The sequence below is a fragment of the Panthera tigris genome, chromosome B4 (assembly GCF_018350195.1).
Source record: "Panthera tigris isolate Pti1 chromosome B4, P.tigris_Pti1_mat1.1, whole genome shotgun sequence".
Lineage (NCBI taxonomy): Eukaryota > Metazoa > Chordata > Mammalia > Carnivora > Felidae > Panthera > Panthera tigris.
In genome coordinates, this window is record NC_056666.1 from 61,497,393 (window position 1) to 61,505,707 (window position 8,315).

An 8,315-nucleotide genomic window follows, 5' to 3' on the forward strand; every position below is an offset into this window, starting at 1 on the left:
TAAGGAGGTATACTTTCTTTTTACTATAGGCTTCTTGCTGAGGGGCTTCCAAGAACACCATAATGAAGCAGAAGGAGATTGTTCACAGAAATGATCACCTGAAGAAGATTGAGCCAAGGAACCTTGCTGGTGGATTCCCAGACTCACATGCCTCTAAGACTGAAGAACTGAGACATTTTGTCCTGGTCACTGACCAAAAACAAGAGGTAAAGAACACACAAAGCCTCATATGACTCAGAACCAGGCCCTTCCGAAATGTCCACTGAGCTTATCAGAGTCTTTATGGCACAGAATGGACAATAGTATAGGAGTGTGACGACTTGTTGTCCTAAACAATGTTGAGAAAACTGGGGCACTTTCACAAATATAGAAACAGAAGTAAGAAAAGTCTTTCATGGCATAGGAATGCAGCTAGCAGTGACTAATGTCTTGTGGTTCTTTCTAGGATAATAAAATGTAATGTCTACAGAGTTTGGCCTGAAAATGATTTCAGCTATTTCAGGAACACAGTCTTGGACAATTTATTGACACCCTGGCAAAAGAAGGATCATTCTCAAATCAGTAAATCAGTCTTCAGTAGGTAAGGAATCCTGATTTTGTGAAATAAAGACAGCATCACAGATCTGAAGGGAATCCAAGCCTGAACAAGAAGAAGAAAGGGAAAACAAAATTTGTAGGCGAGGATTTTGAAAAAAAGATTGGATGGAAATTTTGTAATTGGATGATCCTCATCTGTGGGGTGGAGGTGGGGCTGGCAGCATTCAATTTCATTTTGAATTCCTGAAGTGATTGAAACTGTCTCCCCCTTAATTTGACTTTTTCCAGGCCTCTCCTTGGGGTTTCACACACAGTCTTAGGAGCACTGACAGTGGCAGAGGGATAAATTAGAAGCCCCACAACACCTCCGAAACTGTTAGATGGAAATTCTCCTTTATTTTGGTTAGATCTAGCATCCCTTTAATTCAAGAACCATTTTGGACTCTGGTAGAAAGTCTAACAATTACTTTATTCCTGGCCTGGGACTGTTTCTGCTCCTGAAATTCATGGAATTCCTAGATTCTGTGGGTGAAAAAAATCGCATCAGCAACATGATAAAAAAGGAATCTATTTTTTTTAATACAAAGCCTGTCACTTGAAATGTTTCAAGTGTCAGGATAGACAGGTCCTAAGTGAAGGAAATTGAAATTACCATGTATTTGTATTAGACTTTTTTTAAAAAAAAATTAATATTCTTCCAGTGATGTTTTGTTCACAATGATTTGATAAGACTGTCTTGATTTATTATATTGGCAACATCTTTAGACAGCAGGACCCAGGAGTGATACATCCTGGTCAAGAACCGCCAGTAGTTCTCTGATCAATGTTATCTCTCACATTTTGACAAAATGTCTCTTTCATTTAGTGTGAATCTGTTTTAAGTTGAAGAACAGGCAACATTATCAATCTTGCCTGGAGCAAATGAGTACACGGGGAAAAAATGAGATGCTATTAATAATATACAGAAACACTGCAGTTTTATGAAGTCATCCACTCTCTTGACGAAGAGAGAAGAATCCAGTTTAACTACTGACCATTACCTAATGAAGAGCTGCTAAAACAAACCAACAGGAACTGGTCATTGCAACATACAACAGTTAGCAATTTAGTACTCTGAGAAAGTATCTAAGTAAATTACTGGCCATCACATTTTAGTGCCAAATGCTCAGAATTCTTTTTTACTATCTATTCCAGAGAATATAGTCCTTCATTTACTATTTTCAATGATATCTCTAAAATAGAACAACAGCAACAACTCAAAGTGTCAAAAGTGAGCTGTTCATCAAGAAACATACACATACTACTTGGTGATGGTACTCCAGGTGATTTGGGAAATGTGTTCAGGTCAGTGATTTTTCAAGGCACAGATTTACTCCCATTTTCATCCAGTAAATAGTTGCCATTGATAAAGAGTCAACAGTCTGTCAAGAGTGCTCAAGCTATGTTATATAATACAACATGCCTTTCACAGGGGGGAAACCAAGAAATAACTTATGTGAACTCCTTGATTTCATCATACAAGACAAGCACAGAAGTACCACCCATGCCTCTGAGAACATTGGACCATGCCCCTTTGAAAAAGCTTTGGCTCCTTTATCAAGAGCAATCTTCCTCTGGCAGTCAAGCACGCCTGTGTACATGAGGTCAGTTCCTTGGCATCCTGACTGCATCATCATTTAGCCACAAAGAGTGTCAAATGGGAAGGAAGTCAACACAGCAACCGTTGTGACAGATTATGGGATCATACATCTGATAAAGATGTAAGTATCCTAGGGATCTGGTGGCATTCCTTTGCAGTGTCATAGACACCGAAGTAACAGCTCAGTAGATGACAGTGGCCTGCACAGACACATTAAAGCCTTGGTAGCCCTTAATCCCATCAGATTTGTATATCTTAACCAAGCAGTCACCCAGGTCCCGGGGGTCCCTTTCAGCTCCAGCTTTGCCCACATCAGCTGCTAGGCAGGTAAGGGCAAAATCAAGAGGATACACAAAACAAGGATGGGGCCCCAGCTACCAGATTCTGGGCAAAGGAACCTGATGCCGGATTCCGGGCAAAGAAGTGCCAAAACTGGGTTCTCTTGTCCACACCACCCACGAAGATCTGCTTGTGTTTATCTTTGAAGGTGAAGTTGAGAACCTGGTTGGGGAAGTATGTGATGATATATATTGGCCAGGTTACCCTGCCAGGAGGACGGGACTCCCTGCTCCTTGGAGATATGAACCACACAGTCCATAGTGCCCTTGTATTGCTTATCTATGGGGATTTGCAATGCTGAGATGCTGCACCTGCAGCAGCAGCTTGACCCACTCAGTGGGCGCTACCCTGGTCTTGGAGACGGCCACAGTCACTCCACCCAGCAGGAAGTCCTTGGCAAAGGACACAGTGGCATCTGTCATGTCGAAAGGAAAGAGGAGGCAGGCAACCGCAGAACTGCGGCAGGAACCGGCAGGGACTCCAGGACTCTGGGCTGCTTGTACTCATTTGCTCCGCAATTTATTCTACATTTGTTCACAAATAAAGTAAAACAGAGTAAAAATTAAACAAATAAGCTAACAATGAAGTGCCTATAATGTCATGGAAGAGAGTTGTCATAGAAGGTACTGGAGAGATGACTACTTGTCAATCTCATTGAAAAAGGACCTTATGATTTAATAAGGCTGTAACACTATGTCCTCCATACACCATACCAGGTAGGATATGGTTAGTGCCACAGAGAGAAACTCCAAACTATGTATGCCGAAAGGGATGAACGATGAAGGGAGTATTTTTAAATGGCGCTGACCAATGAGCAAGATTTCAGTGGTCAGTGAGGGCATTCTGGGTGGGACATACTCTGGGCAATGATGTAGAAGCAGGAGAGTGCACAGTATACTTTGAGATTAGCCAGGAAAGTCACGTTGGCTTCTATACGAAAGTAATGGGAGATGAGATGGAACATGTATTGGTTGGTATTTACCCTTTTGCAAAAAATAAATAAGTAAATCAGAGAATCTAATTCAACTATTGGCTACTAGAGGAATAGATAATATATAAAACATTATGATGAGTTACATAAAAGAATTAGTGCTGGACAAAATTGTCAAGGGGATGAAATTTGTCTTTGGTTCCCACACTCTACCCCCTTCATGACCTTAATGGTTTCCTTAATCCTCTTAAAAATCTACTTGTAGCTCCTCACTTCATAGGTAATTGCAAAATTCTGGTTAGCATCTACCACTGTTCCCTCAGAGATGCTCTGTATGTTTTAGTTAGAATAAAAGGGTTATTAAGGATGAAACAGGAAATTCAAGCATAAATTAGTGGATGAAGAAGAATTAGGGAAGATATTAATTAGCCTTCCCAGATTCCTAAAATCAGTTACTACATATAGGGTTAAGGTTTGCTCTAACGATTACTTGGGATCTTAATCTTTAAGATAGAATTATTTTTCCCCCACTGCTATGGAAATCCTCCTTGGAGTAAATTTCTGACTGTGTCTAATTAAGGAAGAAATTTTTAAATGCCTGCTAAAGGAAGTTGGAACATTTGCAGCTGTTTGGTTAGTCCATATCCATTATGAATTAATTTTGCCCCTTCCGTAGTAGCTAGAGCACATAAACTGATTTATCCAGCCTCCCTTATAGCTCCCTTCTGGCCAAAGAGACTGAAGCAGAAGTCTGTTGAGGAACATCTAGGAAACTTGTGCTTCATTGATAAAGAGCACAGTTGGTACAGCCTCTTCAAGACTTAAACATGAACCTGATGCCTGAAACAGCGGCAGTTGTCCCATAAAAATGAAGATAAAGTTAAGAAAACTTCAGAAATGCCAAATCTGGTGGCTTTGAACTGCTGAACCAACACTAACTGCCACATATTTCTTCTTATGGGAGAAGAGATGCTCTTTTTACTCAAACCATTGTTAGCTGGATTTTCTGTTACAGCTGAAAGTATTCCTAACAATGAAAGGCCAACATCAGAATCCACTGAAAATTTTTTTTAATATGTATTCATCTCAGGGTTGGGATCAGGATGCAGTGGGACTGAGACATGGTACATAAGACCATGAGCATGCAATTCCAATTGCTACAGATCCCTCACTTAATCCTTCTATTTATGGATCAATTTTAGGCTTAGAAAGGAGTATCTCAGGTTTTTTTTTCTTTTTCTTTTTCTGTTAATTTTTTTTTTAAATTTACATCCAAATTAGTTAGCATATAGTACAACAATGATTTCAGGAGTAGATTCTGTAATGCCCCTTACCATTTAGCCCACCACCCCTCCCACAACCCCTCCAGTAACCCTCAGTTTGTTCTCCATATTTAAGAGTCTTTTATGATTTTGTCCCTCTCCCTGTTTTTATATTATTTTTCTTCCCTTCCCTTATGTTCATCTGTTCTGTGTCTTAAAGTCCTCATATAAGTGAAGTCATATGATATTTGTCTTTCTCTGACTGACTAATTTCACTCACCATAATATCCTCTAGTTCCATCCACATAGATGCAAATGGCAAGATTTCATTCTTTTTGATTACCAAGTAATACCCCATTGTATATATATACCACATCCTCTTTATCCATTCATCCATTGATGGGCATTTGGGCTCTTTCCATACTTTGTTTATTGTTGATAGTGCTGCGATAAGCATTGAGGTGCATGTGTCATCTTTGAAACAGCATACCTGTATCCCTTGGATAAATACCTAGTAGTGCAATTGCTGGGTTGTAGGGTCGTTCTATTTTTTATTTTTGTTTTTATTTTTTTAATATATGAAATTTATTGCCAAATTGGTTTCCATACAACACCAGTGCTCATCCCAAAAGATGCCCTTCTTCAATGCCCATCACCTACCCTCCTCTCCCTCCCACCCCTCATCAACCCTCAGTTTGTTCTCAGTTTTTAAGAGTCTCTTATGCTTTGGCTCTCTCCCACTCTAACCTCTTTTTTTTTCCTTCCCCTCCCCCATGGGTTTCTGTTAAGTTTCTCAGGATCCATATAAGAGTGAAAACATATGGTATCTGTCTTTCTCTGTATGGCTTATTTCACTTAGCATCACACTCTCCAATTCCATCCACGTTGCTACAAAAGGCCATATTTCATTCTTTCTCATTGCCACGTAGTACTTCATTGTGTATACAAACCACAATTTCTTTATCCATTCATCAGTTGATGGACATTTAGGCTTTTTCCACAATTTGGCTATTGTTGAGAGTGCTGCTATAAACATTGGGTTTATATTGCTATAAATATTGGTTGGGAGTGCTGCTATAAACAAGTACCCCTATGCATCAATACTCCTATATCCCTTGGGTAAATTCCTAGCAGTGCTACTGCTGGGTCATAGGGTAGGTCTATTTTTAATTTTTTGAGGAACCTCCATACTGTATTCCAGAGTGGCTGCACCAGCTTGCATTCCCACCAGCAATGCAAAAGAGATCCTCTTTCTCTGCATCCTCGCCGACATCTGTTGTTGCCTGAGTTGTTAATGTTAGCCATTCTGACAGGGGTGAGGTGGTATCTCGTTGCGGTTTTGATTTGTATTTCCCTGATGATGAGTGATGTTGAGCATTTTTTCATGTGTCGGTCGGCCATCTGGATATCTTCTTTGGAGAAGTGTCTATTCTTGTCTTTTGCCCATTTCTTCACTGGATTATTTGATTTTGGGTGTTGAGTTTGATAAGTTCTTTATACATTTTGGATACTAACCCTTTATCTGATATGTCATTTGCAAATATCTTCTCCCATTCCATCGGTTGCCTTTTAGTTTTGCTGATTGTTTCCTTTGCTGTGCAGAAGCTTTTTATTTTGATGAGGTCCCAGTAGTTCATTTTTGCCTTTGTTTCCCTTGCCTCCAGAGACGTGTTGAGTAAGAAGTTGCTGCAGCCAAGATCAACGAGGTTTTTGCCTGATTTCTCCTCGAGAATTTTGATGGCTTCCTGTCTTACATTGAGGTCTTTCATCCATTTTGAGTTTATTTTTGTGTATGGTGTAAGAAAGTGGCCCAGGTTGATTTTTCTCCATGTCGCTGTCCAGTATTCCCAGCACCACTTGCTGAAGAGACTGTCTTTATTCCATTGGATATTCTTTCCTGATTTGTCAAAGATTAGTTGGCCATACATTTGTGGGTCCATTTCTGGGTTCTTGGGAGTATCTCAGTTTTTACCAAAATCTTTATTAACCAAAGGTCTGCATTCTAAGTTGTCCAGACCAGCTCAGAAATATCCACTTTGTCATGAAGCACATGTATCAACATCATTCATAAGCAAAATTGGAGGGATGAATAATTTCTGAATACCTACTAGGTACACATATTTTGCTATTAGTTTTACATATATTATGCCACACATTCCATGCAGCTTGGGGAAATAAGTCTTTATCTTTACCAGACCCTCTTACTCCTCTTCTGATGAAGAATCTGAGAGCCAAGAGCTCAAGTGATTTGTCCTTACTCCTCTAGTCAAAGACAGAACCAACATTAAAACTCAGATATGCTTATATTCTTTCCATTATGATAATGTATCCTCTGTAATTTTAAATCTCAATGCCTTAATTCTTTATATTCATTGTATTGCAAAATAGGAGAAAATTTAAAAATATGAGAATCGTAAGATCTTTTAAAAAGAAAATGAAGACAGAATACTGTGTAAACTCAGCTTCCAAACTAGCTCCTCTTGCTCCACGTTTCTTATACAAAACCAATATTTTAGTAGCTTTCTGTTTCAATACAACTGATACTGCCATTCGCTTCCTGATATTTCAAGTCACAAGTAGTTCATAATCAATTCAATACAAATTTGGGGAGCATGATATGGTAATGTCTCTCTAACTATAAAATTTGTGATTCATAGAGCTCATTTTAGAGCTTAATTCTGAAGGGGGGAAACTGAGCTCCAGAGAGTTTCAGTGAATAGCTCCAGGTCCCATAGTCATTTCATGATATAACTAAGTTATCACACATTTCTTGACATCTAGAGTAATACTGTTTTTATTATGCCATAATTCTGAATCTTCTACTTGCTGTCTGTGTACCTTTGGCAAGCCACTTAACCTCTTAAACTTCCGTTTTTCCCCCCTTCTCCAAAGGGGATGATAGTAATATGTTTTGTGATATATATTGTGAGAGCTGTTCCTTTTCTCCCTCCAAATAAACCTCTGATTTCAATTTCTTCCACACAGCTTTAGTAGCAACCCATTTCTCAGGAGTGTATCATTATTAGTCTAAATCAAGCTTCGGGAACCATCCCCTTGTTAGTAGTTCATATAAGGGTGGACATAGGACCTAATTCTGACCATTGATACTTGAGAGGACATCTGCTGAGGAAATCAATCTGCCAGTAAAATCTTAGTATAACTGAAAAAGATATTACCAAAAAGAGGGGAGAAAGAAAGAAAATTACAGGCCAATATATCTCATTAATATAAACACAAAATTTCTTAACAAAATAGTTCTTGAGCAAATCCACCAGTATGTGCGAGGGATAATACATCACGTCCTTGTGGGGTTTATCTCAGGAATGCAATATCGATTAAATGTTTGAAAATTGATTCGCAGAACTTGCCCTATTAACTAAACAAAGGAGTAAAGAACATATTACCATTTCAGTAGTTGCAGAAAAATTATTTAGTTAATTCAGCAACTACTCATGATAAAAACTCTCAGCAAGTAAGTAAAACAGTGACACTCCTTGATCTAATGAAGGGCAATTACAAAAACTGCACAACTTTGTATATATATGTGTGTGTGTGTGTGTGTGTGTGTGTGTGTGTGTGTGAAGATATGTATAGTATATATATGTAC

At 38.9% G+C, this 8,315-nt stretch overlaps 1 pseudogene; it reads right to left on the reverse strand.

Moving 5' to 3' along the window:
* Positions 1 to 2,028: 2,028 nt before the first annotated feature.
* Positions 2,029 to 2,937, reverse strand: LOC102970655 (annotated as a pseudogene).
* Positions 2,938 to 8,315: the final 5,378 nt, after the last annotated feature.